Source organism: Ambystoma mexicanum, chromosome 13 (assembly GCF_040938575.1).
Source record: "Ambystoma mexicanum isolate Mex_15411 chromosome 13, UKY_AmexF1_1, whole genome shotgun sequence".
NCBI lineage: Eukaryota > Metazoa > Chordata > Amphibia > Caudata > Ambystomatidae > Ambystoma > Ambystoma mexicanum.
In genome coordinates, this window is record NC_090938.1 from 252,540,303 (window position 1) to 252,560,986 (window position 20,684).

Sequence of the window (20,684 nt, forward strand, 5' to 3'; positions counted from 1 at the left end):
AGATCTTAAAGTGGCCTTAATCAAAAAATTGAACATGTCTGGGGCAGATGGCCCGGATGGACTCAATAATGAAATACAGAACCCGTTGTTGTGGGACGATTTTTGTCTCCTATTTTTCAATTAAGTCTTAGAACGTAGGGAGGTCCCTGAGTCTAGCAAATCTGCCCTGATAATCCCAGTGTAAAAGAAGGGCTGTAGAAAAGACCCAAAAAACTATTGGCCAACTGCCCTTCTGGACACCCTGGGTAAACTATTCTCCTCCATTCTGGTCCGGCACCTACTTAGGCGGGCTTGAGAGGCTGGGCGCCTCCACCTGAGACAGACTGGATTTGTTAAGGGAGTGGGGACTAACCTCTACCTTTTCCTGCTGAACACCCTAAAGACTAGAACCTTTGAGGCAAAATCTAGGCTGTTTGTAGCTTTCATTAACGACAGCAGGTCTTTGATAGTATCAGCAGAGAAAGGTTATGGGGGAAGATTCTAGACTGGGGTTGCCCAAGAGATCTGCTTGAGGCAATTATACCTCTATACTCGAATATGAGTGTGCAGGTTAGACTCCCCACCCAAGGTCAATTTTCAGAAAAAATCACTACTTCTAGAGGTTTGAAGCAGGGCTGCTCTTTGGCCCCTGCCTTATTCAACCTCTATTTGGCTGACATTGAGTAGGGACAAGACGCAGTTCAGGCCTTCCCCACTAGAAAAAAAAAACAACCCTTCCCACTGATTTTCTACATAGACAACATAGTTATCTTAGACCAGACAAAAATTCGAGTTCAGCGAGAACTGTATTAAATTAGTCTAATATTTTGAGCTGAATGGTCTAAAGATAAATGTCAAAAAAACAAAATAATGATCCTGGAGAATAAAAAGGGGAAAACAGCAACGAGATTCAGATGGTGTGTGGGCAAAGATATCCTGGAACAGGTAGATTCATTGCCCTACTTGGGGGTCCTGGTAAACCAAAGCAATGGTTGGAGAACATCAAAGTTAAATGTAAGCGGCTTACAACCCAGGGGGGAATTCTTCAGGGGGGAATTCTACACAAAACATTTGGGAAATTTTCATTGATTTCAGTTGTTACCTTCTTCAAACAGAAGGTGGTTCCTATTCTGATTTATGGCGCAGAGAATATACGAATCTGGACTAAAAACCTTTGGGAGAATATTGAAGGCTACTTCTGGAAAAGAGTGCTGTGACTCCCAAATTCTTTACTGAATGGAATGATTAGGTTTGAGTTGGGGCACCAATCTATGGAATCAATGATCAAGTGGAAGACCCTGGGACTGTATGCTAAATGTATATATAAGGAGGAACCCTTCCTTTATATATACTGAAACATGATACCAGTAAGGAGGGGGATGATTGCTTAGTTACTTGGCCAAGGAGTTGCAACTCCTGTCTAGAAGATCTAGATCATTCTAATGAGACCCGGTTGAGAAATCCTGGGAAGGTCAAGCAGCAAATATGATGTCAAGACTGGATCAACACGCTTGCCCAGAGACTGACATATAAGCTAGCGCTGAATCTGGAACTGGAAGGTAGAGGATTGAATCAATTACCGAGGTACCTGTTAAAATGTCCTTGTGTCTCTTTTTGAATATCCTACCAACTAGAGAAATCCTGGGACACAGAAGGATGTTGGGGGAGCTTGGCTCTGATTGCAGAGATTCTGTGCCCAGACGTCAAGGATTGAGTCACTTAAACACTTAATCATAGATCGTAAAGCCCTAGCTGGGTTGAGGTCGAAATATATGGATGAGATAGTCAAAGAATGCAAGTCCCTATCTCCAAAGGAATGGCAGTCTAATTTTTAATAGGTGATAATAAATCAACTATTATAGGGGTGTCAACATTTTTGGAAGAGGTTTTGGACCTGCGCAATGGCAAGTCTACTAGTTAATGGGAAATAATTCAATTGGAATTGTGATTTTATGGATGCGATTTTAATTCTTGGTTTGTTAATTGGGAAAGAAAATTGATGGATGGAATTGTAATTGTTATGAACGGTTGGAAATAAACCAAACATAATTTTAAAAAAGAAAAGAAAGAAAACAAACAGAAGATGCAGCACTAGACCAGTTGGCATCAAGATTACAAAATGCCATGGCAAGTCATGGTAGAAATCCAGGCACAATATTCTTGATGGTGCTAAGATGCTCTAAGTGGGTTCTCTGATTCTTTTGTCCAGAGTATAAGTAGCGCTTCCAGGTCATGAGTGCTGTCACTGTATGAGAGTTAGCTGATACACCTTTCCTAGGTATGCACACACTTCTGGGACATCTTTTATGTTGCAGAACTGGGACTTTTCAGTGTAACTTTGGTCCCCTGTATCCCTCCTCAATCCTCTGCAACATTTCAGATAATCATGAAATTCAGTTAATCTGGGGAATCTTCACTGATTTATAAGTGTCTGGGAGGGGATATCTGGATGAGGGCAGACAGCCCTGTAATGATATACTGGTAGATCACGCTTAACATACGGAGTGCCTCCCCCCGTTTAAAAGAGCCCACAACACACCATTGGTTGGATTCAACATGCCCTATCTATGACACATATAGAGCCATGTAGAACCCTCCCCCGTGCCAACAATGAGCCAAGAATCAGGCAGGGTATATGCAGAATATATATTTATTTATAAGTTATGTTCAATTGATCTTTACAGGTAACATAACACCACCTTCTCTGGGGCACCAAACAAAGCTTCAAAATAACATACTGTGTCCTTTTTGTAATAAACAGGTGAATATTACTTGATAGAATTTAGATTAAAATCAAAGCACAGCTTGATTTTAAAACAAGTGTCACATTGACATGTACAGTACTTGATACCTGGGGTTTCTCTGCACCCTGGAAAAAGCTTGCAGTTTTGAAAACACAGATTTGTTAAAATATATATGGCAAATAGCACACTGTTTCCTTTTTTCTCCCAAAAGCAATGCAAAATCATTCTGCTATCAGGATCACTCACTCACTCACTGACACACTCTCAGGATAGTGTCTATTGTTCAATTGAAATTACACTAGTTTCACTTTGAAAAACGCCTCTCCCCCCAGCACCAAACCCATGCATCAATGATATGCAGCAGCCCTCTGTTTAAAGGCCAAGTCTAGGGAGAGGGGACAGGCCAATGACACCCCTTTGTTCCTTTGTTTAAAAACAATGCTTAAGGAGTGGTGACAATCGGGAATTTTGTTTTGTGGCAACAGCACCTTTTGTTGAAAGGCAGGTTTTGGGGTAGTGTTATCAGTTGGGAATTTCGTTTTGTGACCAGCACCTTTCTGTTTCAAAGGCAAGGTTTTGGAAGGATGTCAGTTGGGAATTTCATTTTGTGACTAGGACGCCCCTGTTCATTACAGAAATCTGGGGTGGACAAGAAAAATGAAGGCAACGAACTACATTATGTGAATAGCATAAGTCCTGCTAGAAAAGAGGGTGGATGTTTCGAACACTTCCAAGCTCCCCCCTGTGTCAATCTAATAGGGAGTTAATTAAATGAATATATAGTCAAATATGCTAAGGGTCTACATAATTTATGCCCCCACCCACTATGAAGGGAAGATATTAAGGCAGGCATATCCCCCACACACTTGGTTTCAAATGGATCAATTCAACTAACATCGGACCTCTGTTTTGGGGTGCCTGGGTAAAACAGCCAGGCTCCTCAGGCATCAGCTCAGGGTCTGGACACTTCAGTCAGAGATCGTCACCAGCTTTCATCACCCATCTGGCTCTCTCTAGGAATCCGAGCCTAATCAGCTGTTGGCTTCCACAATTTCTCCCTCCCAGGCAAAGTGTAAGGCCTCTCAATGTTACGGTCTCTCCACCCAAGATAATTTTAGGCAGGTTTTCCTTTTTGTTCTTCTGGTATTTGTCTTTTTTCTGTGCAAAGTTTAAGGTCTCTCAATGTAGGCCTCCCCAAGTAAGGTCAGGCAGCCATCTCTAGAGTCATCTAGGTGGATTATAGTCACGTCCAGGAAGATGTAGCAGATCTCCCTCAAAAATGGATTTTAGCCGATCTGTGTGTCTTCCTTTTCTTTGTCTGTTCTCTCTGCAAAGAGCAAGTGCTTTTTAATGTTCGGTCCCTCCCACAAAATATTAAGATTAGAATGTGTCAATTTATTAGCCTTGGAATTTCCATTGGACCTCTGCAGTTCTCTCCCCTTCCAAAGGTTCCACTCCTGTCCTTTCCATAGTGTCCCGGGGAGTTCCAAGACTGAAGTGAAGTGGAGAGGTGCCCACCTTATATCATTTACATTTTTTTAGCTGTCAGCTTTTCTACTCAAAAAGTCCCTACATGGCACATTTTTGTAACTTACTGATAAATGCCATACGGTATAGATATTAATGTTCCCCTCTCCATGACAAAACGGTGGAGGTTACTTTTCTTTTGGCACATAATTGCACAGGTGTGCTATGATTTTTTTCACCCTTTATTCGAAAACTAACATAGTTGGAAAGATGAAACTTCATAATCAAATAACTAATTTAACTACCCCGTAGCTCCCCAACTTTCAGCCTTCTAAAATTTCCTGGGAAGGTAGAAACACTTTTGAGGTTGCCACTGGGTTATAAACAATTTAATTCAGATACAACTGGCATCAACATCATCAACATCATTGCCTTGACAACAGCTTTCAAATGAGATCTGTCACAAGTCTGTAAGTATAATGATCTCAAAGTTCTTCAATCAAAGGACATGTTCAATGAAAGTCAATGATTATATATTTATATATATAAGTAACAGTTTTGTTATTGGTTCTTGGTCTCATTTCCCTGAACACACGTGGTTCATAGCCTCTCCATTCTCTAACATAATGAGGTTAAACAACCAATCATAAGTATCCAATCAATTTGTTTTTTTTACCACCAAAGTCTCCCAAGTTTCCTAAATCAAACTTTTTTTCTTCTCTCAATATCAAAAGCTCTGTACATGCCAGGTTTGCATCTCCTCAATTTTTCACAAATGCAGCTGTCTGTCTCATCATGGGGTACTCATTCTGTTCTACAGTGGTTTCATCCCCACAATTATTGTAATGTACTCTTTGGTTGTGTCAAATTGATCGCTGTTGCAATATATATATATCTATATCTATATATATATATATCTATATATATATATATTATATATATATATATATATATATATATATATATATATATATATATATATATATATAGATATATATATATATAGATATATATATATATATATATATATATATATATGTATAGAAGGGGTGGGCATATACAGGGGTGAGACAAGGGTGAACGAAGGGTGACAGGGATTTCTAAATGGATTAGAATAGTAAGCTGAAACTGCAACCACCAAACAGTACACTATAAGAATTGTGGGGATGAAATCACATAAAACCACTCGATTTGGTAAGCGAACTCACTTGCAGCTCCAGAATCACTTCAGTGGCACTGAAAAGCATGGAACTCAAAGAGAAAATGATTTTCCCTCCACACCACACAGTGCATAGTTCAGACCAACTAAAACACAGTCAGCACTGCCAAGACATCAGACCGCTCAGCATATGCACTGACCAATTTACTTGAGAGATGGGGATGGGGAAGATAGCCCGCTTTGTTGCTTTTCTGTGGTGTGCTGCCTGAAGGGCCTGCCTTTGATACTTAACTCTAGCCTCTTGAATTCCAATAGAAGGCCTCTGTCTGCCTCCATCTCTGTAATAACCGATGGCAAAGTGCATTGCTCCATCTAATTTCGGTTCCTCTGCTTTGCAGCTCCAGTTACTTGTGATGGAGGGCTACCTCTTGGGTCATTGTTGTGGGGACCCTCCAGCTGGTTATGAAGAACCCTGAGAGCTGAGATCACGGGAGATATTTCTGCTTCCTCTTAGATACATCGTGGTGCCTCTTTTTCTTCTTTTGAGGATCTTGAGCATTTCTCGCCTTGTACTGTGGGTACCTTAGGATGCTCTCCCTAGCACACCTTTAATTAGGGGCCATTCTTGAACATCTGTAGCAGAAAAGATAGGCTGCTCAGGACATGTTCTTCAATGATCAGACAAGCTCCCTGATTTCTGCCCTTAACATGCTGCACTTGAGACTCTACAGGCCTTGTATTGACAAGTGCTTCCTAATGTCAGTCAGCAGATGCCACTGCTACCGTCAGATTAATGAATCTTTTATCACGCACTTACTACCGGATACCAGTCTCGAAGGGCAGGGCTGGGATCCACACCTGTGTTGCTCTCCATTGTCTTGCTTCCAAGACAAACGTGTTGCCCCTGAGCTATCCTCCCTGCCCGATGTGCAGAGTATTTATCAGAATATATGCACAGAGATCTGATTCTTGATATAGGGATGGAATGCTCCTTAGCTTACCCTGGTTCCTTTATTGGGACAGGTGGTCGAGCATTCAAGGCCTTGTGCTTGCTAGGGAGGGGGGTAAACAAGATTCACTGCAAAACAGTTATTGCTGTGTCCACACCTATGCATAGTTTATATACATTATAGCTCTGAAAGCTAGGTCAAATCTGTATGCTGAGGTCAATTCACAGTTAAAAGTAGAATGTCCCAAATCTCTATGTGGAAGTGTTCATTATCTCCTGATCACCACAGAAAACTGGATAACAGAATGGACAAAAGCAGAAGTGGAAAGGACACCGCCTCAGTACCTCAGATCCGGACTTTTGATTTTCACTCTCTCACTAAGGCATTATACAAGCCAATATTTTACACACATGAGGCTGTTTGTGTGCATATGAGGCTGCACGTGTGCATATGAGGCTATAGGCACAACGGCTGCATCATGTCCCATTGGTAATGCAGACACTGTTAATAAAGGCAGGGCCCTTCTGTTCTTCAATATCATAATCATGTGCATGAACAGAACCTCATTATCTGAAGCGGGGTGTTCTAGCCATGCCACATTCATTTTTTTGGGGGTGAATCACCTTTAATAGTTGTTTTAAATCCATGCTAGCCACGCCCGTGGTAGAGCCTATTGATTAAAAAACATATGCCCACAGGATCTTGCCGACATTACACCATTCTGCGGCCAACTCAGGTGGTTGCCTGTTAGCTTTCGAGACCACAAGAGTCTCTTCCTCCGGAAGCAATAGCACAACTCAAGCAGAATATTCACCAAGAGGGAAGAGCTATTTCATTGGGAGGATGCAGGTGTGTTGTGTGCGCACAGGAAATGTGTTTGCAGTTATGTTAGTGAGGGAGAAATGCAAATTAGCAGAAAACAGGAACTTCACTTATTTTAATAGCATGTTTCCATGTGTATGAGAAAACTCCTGCTTGTTGTGTACAGGGGTGTGAAATGAAGCCAACTTTCAAAGACATTTCCCACCAAAGTCTGTGCGTGATGTGCATACTGTCCTATCTTTAAGCGTCCTGCATATTCATAGTCTTGTTCTAAGCAAAGAAGCAGAAAATCAGGTTTGTGATCAACACGAAGAGGTGGTTATGTTTTTGTCTTCGACCAGTTCTGTTTGTCATCATCTTAAGTGTTTGAAGTTAGAAAAATATAGCTTTATGGTGAATAGTATAACATAAACACGTGTCTCTGATTACTCCAATTGGCTGAGATCCAGTCTATGCCATTTTAAATGAAAATGGTTTCCAATCTCCTTTTTTTTAAAGTTGCCATTATGTATCCCGACAGATGTCCTTATAATACACCGAATAAAAGTACCCAAAGGCGTGTTTGTATTCCTGAGGCTAATGCAGTAGCAGTGAGTGTTCATTCTTTGAGTATTTTGCCAACACATAAAATTCCAGGTGAGAATTTGCTGGACATGGTATATCTTTGCTTTTGGACTAATTGCCCAGCTGAAAACTTTTTATATTAGCCAAAAATGGAAGACCCTCAGGCAAATAATAAAGTTAAAAGACCCTCAATTAGCACCTGAAGGTGAAGTGTCGAATAATCGGGAAACACGGGCAGAATCCCAGAGTAAACTGTGTTCTCTCGACTACCTGTTCGCTTCTCCCTGTTGGTCTGCCATTTTTTTTTTTCAGTCTCACATTTGTCTTTTCCCAACCCTTACTCTCTCCCTTTGTCCTGCCCCCAGACCCTCACTCTTAACCCTGCACTGCCCCTTTTCCTCTCCATCCAGCCTTACTTACCTGCTCCACTCCCCGGGGTGGCCCTTGGGCCTACCAAGATTGGGCTGGTGAGATGCTACCTGCCCTGCCCGCCCCCACAGCAGTGGTTATCACTAGAATTGTGGGATATCTCGTGTGTTTGCTTGAAGAACTCTCTGTATGATCGTAGGGCTAGTTTGTCAAGTTCCATTCATTTTGTCTATGAAGTGCACTATTTGACACCATTTTTAAAAGCAATTTCTGGTGTGATAAACCCAATTTGTATTGTGTCATCACTCCCCAATGAGACACCACTCAGGTGTCAGCTTGCATCGACATGCCGTGTCTATGCTACTCATGGGATATGCTGCTCCATTCCAGAGATACACACCAAATACACCAGTGTTGCGTCACTTGCATGTCCTACTGCTTGTGGTACACCAACCCACAATTCCTTAGCTGTTGGTCATATGCACATCGTCACCGCGTGACAGTGTGATCAGCAGAGCTCTGTCAGTGTTTGTTGCTTTCCAGGAGAGCTTCGCGTCAGTGTGAGATACTTTTCAGCAGTGCACTGCCAGGATGAGCTCCAGTGTGCAAGTGCATTGTGACCGTGACTTCCGCTTCAGTCGTTTCCTGCTGCAAGTGTGACTTTTTTGTTCGCAGTTCCCTGTCAGTTTGGGTTCTATTCCATCAGTGCAACGACGTCGTGTCAGCTTTCTCACAGCAAAACTCTGCCAGCCTGAGCAAACACCCACGAGTACACACAATGAGTGTTAACAGGGCGCTGCAAGCACTCTTTCAGGAGAGCTTTGTTAGTGCCAGGTCAGTTCCAGCAGTGCCCTGCCAGAGTGAGCCACCATGCAAAAGTGCTGTGTGACTTTAGTTCTCCTGCGAGCGATGACCTGTAAGAGTGACTCTCGGTAGTGCATTGCCAATGCGACTTTACTTCCAGCAGCATGTCCTGTCAATGTGATTCCAGTATGGACCTTCTCCCAGTGGTGCCCTATATTCCAGTATGGACCTTCTCCCAGAGGTGCCCTGTCAGTGAAGTAGGGTTTTCAGCAGGATAGGTTGCAGGGCCGGCCTGAGGCGCAGGCAGTCTGTGCAGTTGCCCAGGGCCCCACTGTATGGGGGCGGAGGGTACCTGCAGGCATCAGTGCCTGCCTCGTTTATACAAAGTAATATTTAAAGAGGGTCTTTGCTGCTTCCATGTACGAGGCCCTCTTCCCTGTTTGTCTGAGTGAGGCCACGGTGTTACCCCTAAAACCCCTGTGACACTCTAGAGACAGATACCCCTCCACAATTGTACACTTTTTGCCTAACATGTTTCTATAAGGATTTTTATATTTTTGCGAGTACCTTACTTAAGCTTTCTAAATCTAGCCTGAGTTATGAGCCCTAAAGAACAGGTTAAAGGCCCAAGTGCATCAAGTGCGTTTAATGAGGTGTCAGGGTCCATAACTCCCGGTACGGCCTGAGTGCACAGTCTATAAAGCCATTATGTCCCTGATTTTTTTTTTAACACAAAGAACTGGCTAGTTACCAGCAACTGCGGGGGAAGTGGGGGAGGGTCAAGGCATAAAAAAGCTGGGCACCTCTGACAGGTGCAGTGCGACATAGACGGGGGTCGGATGATGCACCCCTACCCCCACCAAGAAGCTACGGAGTATGGAAGGGGGCGGGTGCTTTTATGTGCGCAGACTGCATCTCTCAGGCGCGCTCCAGGCAAGGAGGAGAGACGTGCTGGCAGTAGAACTGTGACCGCCATGCTCCTGTCAGAGAGGGGGCGCCGCACAGAGAGCCATGGCCACAAGGCACTCCGCTCCCGCTCATCACGGGAGCACTGCGCTGAGAGCCATGACTGCTCTCAGCCTAGGCAGATTCTAGGCAATATGGTTCCCAGAGCAAACAAAACAAATGCGCCCCCCAGGCATATGAGACTCACTTGCTTGAAGCAAACAAGCGCTGCCCAACATAATGCTCAAGATCAGAGTGCACCTCTTGCACCAAGTGCAAACATGGCATCTGGTGGGGACTCCAGCTACAGGTCCAAGGAGAATATGTCAGTCCATTAAGCAGCGTTGTGTAGTGCAGGATGATGTATTCTGGCTGGAACATATCCTGATATCTTTCAGATTTTAACCAACCAGATACTCCTTGGCCTAGATGAATTTAGTGTCCCGTACAGATTCCATTGCTGTTTACAGTGCCACATGAAAAGACTTCATAGTTGATCTCAAATATTACAGGAACCCCAGTGAACCAAACCGAATATCAAGACCGAGACACAGGGGGTCATTATGAGCCGGGTGGTAAGGGATACCGGGCACCGGTAAGGAGACCGGTGCCGGTAATCCCCTACCGCCCGATTCCGAGGTCCCTTGGAGGGAACCGTAAGGAACGTGTGGTCAGATCACACGTCCCTTACAGGTCCCGCTAAGGGACCAGGGCGCTAATAACGGGCTTGCTAGTTGCGAGCACGTTATTAGCGCCCTACCCATTCCCATTGAGTCCTATGGGGGCTCCAATGGGAATGGGGAATGGTTTGTTCAATGGGGATTTACCGGTCCCGCCAGGGTCGGACTACACCGGTAAGTCCCCATTGAACAAGACCGGTGCCGGACCCGTTATTGGAGGCAGTCATGGCGCAAATAGCGCAATGACTACCTCCAATCTCGCAATGAGGCCCACAGTCATTACAGATAGGGCAGAGTTCTGAAACGTATCTGGGTCTTCACAGGTGTAGATGAAATGGCTGAATTTTGGTCAACTGAAAAAATTGTGAATTCTGGGTAAAATCCGCTCACGTTTGCTATGTCGCCCAAAGAGCAACATTTCAATTTTGACTGTTTTCCCACCCACAAATTCGTTTTTGTCTGGTTTTGGAGTTAGGTGTTCAACATATCAGCCAATTACGGCAAGCGTGAAATGTTTTGATTGCCTAAATGGCAGAAAATGTGCATGCCTAAGGCAAAAATCACCCAAAAATGTATTTCCACCAAAGAAAATGGTGGAAACAGGAAGAAATCTGCTGCGCGAGCAAAGCAGGATATCCGGCATAATTCACCTGTTTCACTTCAGCAGCGGTAATATCACCCACCCCTAGCTACCAGCACTAAGTAGGTAAAATGCAGCATACCGAGGGAAAAATCCACCCTCACGTGGAGTACAAGGGCCCTACTAGATCCATACTGCAGTGAGAGTATTCCTCGACCTCACTGTGTATTACACTAGACAAAGGGAGGCTCCCACAGAGGAGTTAAAGGCATGGTCTAGTAAAATTTTTTATTGTCCCTACGGGTCGGCCATGTTTTTTTAAGCCCAAGTGGCTCGATTTTAGAAAACTTTCCTATGGACCTTACCCGAGTTTTCGTCCATTAAACGCACGCGAAAACAAGCACCAGGGAGCTGCCATTTTGTGATAATCCTATCATTTCCCCCATCGCCCTGGCTGACCTGCTTTTGCGGCACTAAATCATATCTCCCGCCCCTGAGCCGGTCATCAGCAGACTCGTACCGCCCATTTCCCAACGCCAAAGCACGTCTTGTGTCAACATTCGCTACGCTTCAGCTAATGACGTGTCGCCATGGAAATGGCAGGACGCCTCTTTCCTCAATAAGTATAAACAGACCGTTTCACAACACACAGCAGCAGATTTTCGATTCCATTCCTCTCTCTGTGTTACTTAGAGTATTCTGTGACTCGTTTCTGTGCTCTGGTCAGCTACCTTCGCCGCTTGTAGCCCGTGTGAACACCTGTACCATCTCGGTAAATTATTTTACTTTGTTTACCACACAATGGCTACAATAATGCCCTACATGTACGAGCCCGAGTATACCGAGGAGGAACTACTGGAAAGGGAAGCACGCGAAAACGATGGGGATTCGGACGGCAGTTGGCAGGACGAATCAACAGATGAAGAGCCTGGGCCTAGTCGCATGGACGGCGTCTCCACCTGGTGCACATGCAATCGGTGCGAGCTAATGCCGACCGAGGAGGAGAACTGCTGCTGCCGAGAAAACTCGGGATGCCTGGTCTACATTTCGGAAGGCGAGCCACGACCGCAATGCATCACCGAGCTGCCAGACTTCAGGGCAGCCTGCCTCACACGGGCCGTGTTGAGGATAATGATGGTGCTTATGCACGAACTTCGCGCAACTGTTTGTCCTCGTAATCCGAGTAACGAGTAAGTATACTCTGCTTGTCATGCCACTCCTATTTCATGTTCTTCTACTATATCCAAAATGACATCTACATATCATTGTAACGCATGTAAGTCGTTCAATAGTGTGCATTGTCTAGATAGCATTTGTCTGTGTAGAATGCCATTAGTTACAAGAATTGTCATTGACAACAAACGTTTATTAAACTTATCTTGGTCATTTAAAAACAGTTTGTTTCATTCCTTTTCACAGGTGCTACAGGCTGGTGGCCTATCATTCCTTTACATGGTGGCTCCACGGGAGGCTTGGACACCGCGTTCGAAGAGTGATACCCGCCTGTGCCGTTCGTGCCATTAGAGAAACGTTCCCGAGTGACAGCGGTCAGTACAGGGGATTTTCTCTCGCTGTGCTGCAACCTGACCTGTATAATCGTTAAAAAAAGTCTTGTATTTTTGTGTCATGAAAATAAGATACAAAATAAAACACCACATATATTTTAACAACGGTTGTTTCGATTTTTTAAATGAATCAAGTGTGTCTCCATTCAAGGATGGACGTCAGACATCTGTGCTCCGAATGGGTGAAGGTCTGGTCACTGTGAAGCAGGGTGGTCACTATCTATCTAAGCTAACATAACATATTCTCGATAATGCATGCACTAAATAACACTTGTTCAAAGTCTTTCAGTAGGTTATGTCTCTATAAAAGTCACACATATATCTATACTAACAATTACCATTGGATTATGCAGGCCTAAGGGTCTTGACCACTAAAATACACCGGTTGAAGTGTGGGTCTGTGCTCACAAGAATCTCCGGTATGTGTCATTTGTTATTGATAAGCAACGATATACTATCAAAGGCGGTTCGCGCCAGTGGATGAGCGCTGGCATGGTGGGCTGTCAGGGGCGCGAAAGGCCAAGGTGCCAAACTGCATGTACACTTCAAAAGGTATCCCACGCCAAGGGGCCATCGGTCACATGGCCTCCTCAGACCCCGTGTCTCCAGCCAGGCCTCCCCTTGAAGCAGGCCGCCCCCCCTGCAATCCACATAAGTGTGTCTCCATTCAGCAGTCTTCCTGTGCCTTATCTGCACGCCCCAGGCCCATCCATCCCACCCCCCTCTATCAAAGGCGGTTTGCGCCAGTGGATGAGCGCTGGCATGGGGGGTTGTCAGGGGTGCGAAAGGCCAAGGTGCCAAACTGCATGTACACTTCAAAAGCTATCCCACGCCAAGAGGCCATCGGTCACATGGCCTCCTCAGACCCCGTGTCTCCAGCCAGGCCTCCCCTTGAAGCAGGCCGCCCCCCTGCAATCCACATAAGTGTGTCTCCATTCAGCAGTCTTCCTGTGCCTTATCTGCACGCCCCAGGCCCATCCATCCCACCCCCTTCTATCAAAGGCGGTTCGCGCCAGTGGATGAGGGCTGGCATGGGGGGCAGTCAGGGGCGCGAAAGGCCAAGGTGCCAAACAGCATGTACACTTCAAAAGGTATCCCACGCCCAGGGAACATCGCTCACATGGCCTCCTCAGACCCTGTGTCTCCAGCCAGGCCTCCCCTTCAAGCAGGCCGCCCCCCTAAGGCCACGACATACATACGTCATTCATTCACAAACACACCCCTGTTTCTAATACTTTATAAACCACTTGATATGTCTCATGAGAACATCTTTGTGCTTTGCAAGTCAACTCCTGAACGTGTTACCTGGCAACCACTGAGATCTACGCTAATCTGCTCGTCGTCGTGCTATCCGTGAACTTCTGTGACCGCTTAGAGCAAACCCATCAGTGTGCTACCTGTGGCCACCCACCTATTCTCCTGCAACATACTGCTCTGCTTGCTGAATCCAACTGTTTGTTGGTCAAGGTAAGGCCATGTATCCTAGTCATATTTCACAGATTTTTAAATTTCTATCTATTTGCGAGTAGAGTACACAATAGTGCTATGTTCATTGGTCTCATTGCTATTGACTTGAGTTTCCATTGCTATGCTATCAATAGATCTATTTATTTTCATCTGTGTCTATTGTCATTGAATTGCATCCTTCGGGGGTCCAGTCTATAATGTAAGCATGTTTCCTTCTCGTGCAAGACAGAACATCCAAGGGACGAGTCACATGTTCAGATTTTAGTCACATCATTTATACATTTCTGCAACTTATGCAAATACTAAGCCGCACATAATGAACTGGTATAGTTCCTGCGACCAAAACAAACCTTGCATTGATCATTGTATGATTCATTTACTTTTGTATCAAATCTTTATTCTTGAAGATTGTATAATAATGTCGATATTTACTTTTCAGATTTATCAACAATGTCTGCCTGTTCGATTAGCGGTTGCCCTTCGAAGACCCATGCGAAATCTGAAAGCACTACAATGCATGTATTCCCGAAAACTGTTGATCGAATAAGAGAATGGGTCAGACATTGCGGATATCCACTGGATGAGCTGGAAAGTAGAGTGCAACAAGTCTTACAGGACAAGAGGGGTGATCGATACCGCATCTGCAGCCGGCACTTTTCCTTGGACATGTACACAACATCTTGGGTAACAAAGAAGAATAAACGGCGAACGACACGGAAATTGCTCGAAAACGCTATTCCCACTCTATTCGTCCACATTCCGCCACCGGTGAGTCAAGTGTCCGGATTTAGCTTTAGGCCTTGCGGTAGTGTGTAGGTAGCCGAACGGATTAATTGATATTTTAGGCGTTCTATCCCTTGTAATAATTTCGATATTGATATGAGTGTATAGTTTTTTGAATAATGAAATTTATCAATATATTCTTTTTCGATTTCATAACCCACAAACGCAATATATATATATGGGAACAGGGAACTGTGCTGTATTGAGCATTTTTCAAGTATTCTGTCGCCTTACATGGCTACTTTTAATATTGGCATTTCATTATCAATCATTAATTTACCTTTACAACTTCTTGACTATCCCTTGAATCTGAAGCAAGAACATTCTACATCCTTGACGTGGTCGCAGTTATCAACCACTTCTAGCGCGTATCAGGTAATCTTACTAGGCTAATCCGCTACAGACTTGTTTTATGCATGTCAAGTAATAGTTTTATTTTATCGTGTAAATATTTTACCGAATGTTTGGTTAGTGCTTTCCAATTGATATACACCTTAGTTATCGTCCGCTGGTGTTTGTTTTCAGTTATAATTAGTGTTATCCATACTAATGCAAGTACTGTCTTTCAGGGAGATGCTGAAGCGTCCGCCACATCTACAACATTTCTAGATGTTCTTCACCAGCAGGAGGTATGGATACTGACAGCTCCATCGAGCGTCATCATCAGAGCTGGAATTCTTGTCGTTGGATTGTTCTACACAATGTTTCATTCGTGGTTAGCCGTTGATATGTACCTGTGCTGTCGACCCCAGGTGTGTGTTATGTTTTCACTATTGTAATCCTCACTAATGCAAGTACTATGTTTCAGGCAGTTGATGGAGCGTCAACCCCTGCACTTGATGCAGAGCCTGCCATTCAAGTAATTCCAGGGGAAGTGGAAGCGTATACGAATCGGCGCAACAGCTTTCGGAAGTGCGCACTACATTTGCAACATCCATAGATATTCTTCAGCAGCACGAGGTATGGATACTGACAGCTCCATCATGCGTGATCATATAACGTGATTCCATTTGCTATACTTTCTTCCCTATTAACGCAAGTGCTGTGTTTCAGGGAGACGACGAAGCTTCCACTACAATCACAACATCCAATTTAGATGATGCAGATGTAAATAAATCAGAGAAATAAGTCGATGAAATGTGATCATATTTAGATTTTCCTTGATTCTTTTGGACAATGCATCATTTGTGGTTATCTCTTTATATGTACCTGTGCGTTCGACCCCAAGTGTGTGTTATGTTTCCAATATTGAAAACCATACTTATCCAAGTACTGTGTTTCAGGGAGACGACGGAGCTTCCACCACAATCACAACATCTCATTTAGATGATGCAGATGTAAAGGAATCGGAGAAATAAATCGATGAAATGTGATCATATTTAGATTTTCCTTGATTCTTTTGGACAATGCATCATTTGTGGTTATCTCTTTATATGTACCTGTGCCGTCGACCCCAAGTGTGTGTTATGTTTCCAATATTGAAAAGCATATTAATGCAAGTACTGTGTTTCAGGGAGATGCGGATGCCTCCTCTCCAATACAACCATTCATGGCAGTCCATGCAGAGCCAGAGGTATGGATACTGACAGCTCCATCGAAATAGATCATCACTGGTCGAATACTTGTCGTTTGATTGTTGCACACAATGTTTAAATCATGTTTGGCTATTGAGATGTACCCGTGTGTTCGTCCTCACGTGTGTTTTATGCTAACAATATTTTGATACATAGTAATGAAAGTACTATGTTTCAGGGAGATGATGGAGCCTCATTCCGTGCTGTCTATGCGGATACAGAAAATATAGTCGTTGCAGCGCAAGAGGAAGGGAGGACATGCGGAAACGAATCGGAGCTACAGCGTGCAGATGTTGAAGGTCGAGTCAAAAAAGTTGCAAAGAAAAAAAAACAAAAAAAGGTTAGTTACAAACAGTTCATAACTTTAAAAATAATGTTGTGCTGGGGACTATTTTATGTTTTTTTTCCAGTCAATTGGACTACACTTTATCTTGTGTTTAAACTGAACATCCCTTTTCCAATCTCTCCTCCAGTTACCCGTGGGTGTCAGAACTATACATACACAGACAGTGAAGCGAATGAGAGATGTTGCTTGCCAGACCATGTACACTATGGAGGAACTATTAATTGAGGCGAGGCGTGTTCAGGCTCGAGATGCTCATGTCCAATGGCCAGAACATGAATTAACTGTGTTTGGAGACTACAGCAAAGTTGCATTGGACCATAGCTACAGTGCGACCGCACCACCACAAGAAGATGTTATTGAATGTATTGAAGATAGCTCTGAAGTAGTTGCAGATCAATTCACACAATCTACACCCGCCAAAAATTTGCCACCAAAAAACCTGTCGACATTGTTGTGTTCTCCCATCAATGTTGAAGTAATAGATGTCGAAATGACAGAGAATGAACCAGCCGCAGCATCCATAGACGCATCAGAACTTGATATCAGCGATATTACTTTCCAATGTGTTGAAATCTCCACAACGTCACAGGCCGAAACAACGTTGACGCAGGATGACAGTCTAATGAAAGAGAGCAAATAAATTGTATTCGACAGTTGTTTGATGAAAATTATAAGTATGCTGAAATGTGTGCATTCCATTAGAGGGAAAGTATGTGGGAAGCCATTGATTAATGTGACTCGTCAAATAAAAGGCAGTAACGTCAAAATAAATGCCGCCTGTAGATTAAATCATAGGGTCTCATGGTTTGCACAAGCGATGCTGGGGAAACTGCCAGCAGGCAATCTACTGTGTGCAGCTGCATCACTTTTTAGTGGCTCCAGTTTTAGAAAGTTAGAGGCTTTCTTTCAGTTTGTGGGACTCCATTTCATTTCTAAAGCGCTGTACTACATATACCAACGTGATTATCTGTTTCCGGCCATTAGTGATGCTTGGAAAATTGAACAATTGTCTCTAGCAAGTACATTCGAAGGCAAACGATTCAGGCTAGCCGGCGATGGACAGTGCGACAGCCCTGGATTTTCTGCCAAGTACTGCACCTACCACTTTCAGGACATGGATAGTAAGAAAATTGTGAGTTCGGTGGTCGTGCAGGTAACACAATGTACATCGTCAGTGGCCATGGAGAAACTAGGATTTATAAAATCAGTGGAATAGCTACAATCAAGGGGAATGCACATCGACCTCATAGCCACGGACAGACACGTTTCAATTGCCAAGACAATGAGAGAGCAGTTCCCACATATTAAACATCAATTTGACGTATGGCATCTTGCTAAATCAATCAATAAGAAAATCTCGACTGCAGGGAAAAAAAAGGTTTTGAAAGTATTTTGCAGTGGTCCCATTCTATCACCAACCATCTTTGATGGAGCTCAAAAACTTGTGAAGGGTCAGTGGAAATACTACTTGAAAAATGGCGGTCACTGATGCACCACTGTACCAACGTTCACCGCTGGACAGCAAATCAACATTTCCACCAATGTGAACATGGCCCTTTGTCCCCAGAGGAGGCACGGAAGAAGAAGTGGTTGATTCCATCTTCACCGACACACAAAGCCATTGAGAAGATTGTTTTCGACAAAACTCTATCAAGAGATTTGAGAGGACTGACAGAATTCTGTCACACAGGAGATTTGGAGGTATTCCACAATATGTGCCTAAAGTACAGGCCAAAGCGCTTGCATTTTAGCTTTCGGGGCATGAAACATCGCACTCTACTAGCGGTCTTGGCCCATAACAGCAATGTCGGACGTGAACAATCTAGGACTAGGGGTAAAGTAAGGATGCCTCGCTACACTAAGGTGTTTTCAAAACGAAGTACGCAATGGGTGATCAAACCAGTCTATGATGAAATGCAGTTCGACTTTGTGAAATGCCTTATTGTTGCTGTGTTAGAGAATCACAGATATGGAATTTTGGACGTTTCTGTGCAGAGCAGTGATCCATTGCCACCGAACATTGCGACTGTGCCATGCCCACCCGAAGCACAGCTGGTTGTGAAGTACAAATCCCGGTTTAAATAATTGCAATACGATTGTCTTTTTGTAAATAAATGTTATTGTACAGTGTACCTGTAACCCTAACCCCTACCTTCACCATCATGGGTGGCGAACAAGCTGGGTGTCATCTTTGAATTCTCTCTATTCACCTCATATATGTGTATGTATATATTTTTCTCATGTCTCATCTCATGTAAATGTAAATGCTGCACACTGTTAACGGAGGGGAGGCTTGCGTATTGCAAATAATAAAACAAACAAACAAACAATAAATCTCACTTTTAACTCAACTCCTGTGGTACTTTATACTTTCCCTGACCTTCCGCCAAAAATTAAATCTCTCAATTTGGGCTGCAAAGCTCGCAGCCAACGGGGACAAAATTGGGGCACTTAGAACGCGCCAGCCAAGCGGGCCGTGGCATTTGGGAGAGAAGCCAGTTCGCATTTGCACATTGAGGCGCACTACATAGACGGATTCTAAACTTCAAGTTCTCACAGATGCCTATACTACGTGATGTTGCAAATAAAGAATGCGAAGGACAGCGGCTTTGATTTTCAGCTCGCGCCCAGATGAGGCCCACAAGTCGCACTGGAAGTATAAGGGTCTATTGTTTTTTTACCTTGAGACAGGGACCATGCCGAAAGAACTACATTTGAAGGGGGTGCGCAATAACGTAAGAGACGATAAGGCAGAAAATTCAGAAACTAGACCGAGTTTCATTTTAGTTCAGTATACGAAAAATCGTTGTCAAGAGCACGGTCCGTTTTACAGACTGCATTACGAAGAGACACAATGGAAATTTCAAATATAATGTAAGTAAATCTTTACACGCTTTTATACCGGAATGAAGATTTAATGAATGGATGCATGAATAAATGAATGAATGAAGAGCTAGGAAAAGCAAGGAAAACGTGTTCGTAGTGGGCACATGGGCATGCAGGTCCACTGGTCTCACCGATCTCGGTCCTTGGCCCAGCCACTTTTCCCTGCACTGCCTACCTGCACTACGGGACTGTCTCTGTATCCTTCAGCCCCTTCTCCCGGCATTTACCTTGCACTTGCCACCAGCTGGCCCTATTATTTAATTCGTATTCAACTAACCATGTACAGCACTTTTACACCCCCTCCCCCCTTCCCCATGCGCGATCAGAAAGACACCTGGCCTAGTAGGATCGTTGTCTGTCTGCCCTTGTTCCCCACCTGCCTCGTCGCGCCTAGAAACACTTGAGTATAGGCGCGTTAAAAATGCCATATCATATATCATATCATTCCTCACGCATGCAGACTAACTGTCGTTTATCATTGTGTGTTGGCCTCGATTTATTTTGTTACTTTTCCCATTGATTTTAGAGCCGAACATACTCCATTGAACTATCCTTGCAAGCAAATAGTTTCTGATCGGCTGTAATAAATAAAATGAATAATATTAATGAAGATCGGCTGGCGAGAATAATTATAATTTTTTTGTTTTCATAACATGTATTTGCTCCCCTTCTGCTACTGCCATCGGTTTGAGACACCAGCAGATGGCTTTTACAGTAGACACCTGCAGCTTAGTGTGAACAACTGGAGCACACTGACAATTTTATGGGACGATCGCCAAGGGCCCACATGCCCTTACGCTGTACTAGTGGCTAGAAGCAACATATCAACCTTTACGATGGACTAGTCCCTAGTTGATGGAACAGCCTTGTGATTCACCGTGCTTCCAAAGTGCTTCTTTTAACGAAAAGCAACACCCTGTGTACCATGGCGGATACAGATAAAAGAAAATAAATGGCTTTCGGAGTTCATATGGCAATTGCTGAATATTCTCTAAACATT